The 1,245-nt window shown below is 37.2% G+C and overlaps 1 pseudogene; it reads right to left on the minus strand.

Moving 5' to 3' along the window:
• Positions 1-275: 275 nt before the first annotated feature.
• LOC107728244 (C-type lectin domain family 10 member A pseudogene) lies at positions 276-977 on the minus strand (annotated as a pseudogene).
• Positions 978-1,245: the final 268 nt, after the last annotated feature.

Genomic DNA, 1,245 nt, shown 5'->3' on the forward strand with positions numbered 1-1,245 from the left:
CACATGCAGATTTTAGTTTAGATCTTCAGATGTGACAAAGTTTGAACATTCAAAAAAAAGAGAATTTAGAAAGTTTCATATGAAAATTGTACAGTGGTTTTTATTTTAATGTTTTATTTAATACAATTTTTCTTTCTTTATTTTTATTTTGTTTACAGAATAACCTAATTAAAGTGCCATTCAAATAAAAACAGGTAAAATTACTGAACACAAGATGTTTAACAGACATATTTAGATGTTCATAATGCACATACTGTACGTACATTTTTATTATAATGAGTCATTTAAAAATACTCTTCTCACAGATCCATTTATACGTAACATCACATGGAAAATCAGCCCATCCTGGTGAATGAATTAGAGCACAGTCTTCCTCTTTTCCCTGGTAGTTATTCGGTTGTCCAGTCTCCCAGAATCTGCAAAACAGATCAGCATTAGTTCAGGGCTGCTTTCTGTGTGATATGATACTGACTGAGAGAAACATTTATAAAATAATAATCAGTTCAGTTCAGTGATTTCTCACCCAGAGGTCATATTGCTGCCATCAACCCATTTCCATCTGCCCTCCACTTCAGTGTCAGTCAGACCAATCCAGACTTTAGCATCACCAGAAATGTTCTTCACAAAATCCTGAGAAGTGAAACAAAACAAAAACACATTTTATAAAATAAGCACAGACTGATTTCAGCACATTATCTTTCATTTAAAAACTAAACACCACGATTGCACACACACGAAATCACTCACGCACGCACGCACGCACACACACACACACTGACTTGTTCCTCTCGGTTGTTTATGATGACCAGATCTGCTGCTCTCTCTGTACAGTATCTTCTGCTCTCAGTCCAGTTCTTCCGTCTCTTCCTCATTCGAGGAAATTAAGTAAAGACTGGATTGATGGCACTTCCATCCATCTATAAACACAGATAAGCCATCCCTAGTGAAAAATAAATATACTAAAATGCATTTGAAATACGGAGACGGTAGTGGAGACGTGCTGAAATCGCGTTTGGTCTCATACTGTATCGCGTACCTTGTCAGTGTCGTGCGCTTTGCTTGGCCATTTGTTGTGATAAACAGGAAAGTGTGTCCGGCTGAATTCAATTTGAGTTTTGTTAGACGAATATAAAAAAGCGGTCGTGTGCAGACCGAAGAGTGTAAAGACCATCGACTCTACCGTGCACCGTACACTTTAGGCTTAATATTAAGAGATGTGCATTGTGCACAAGTAGTACTCCAAAT

The sequence above is a fragment of the Sinocyclocheilus rhinocerous genome, unplaced genomic scaffold, assembly GCF_001515625.1.
Source record: "Sinocyclocheilus rhinocerous isolate Xijiao unplaced genomic scaffold, SAMN03320098_v1.1 scaffold26919, whole genome shotgun sequence".
NCBI lineage: Eukaryota > Metazoa > Chordata > Actinopteri > Cypriniformes > Cyprinidae > Sinocyclocheilus > Sinocyclocheilus rhinocerous.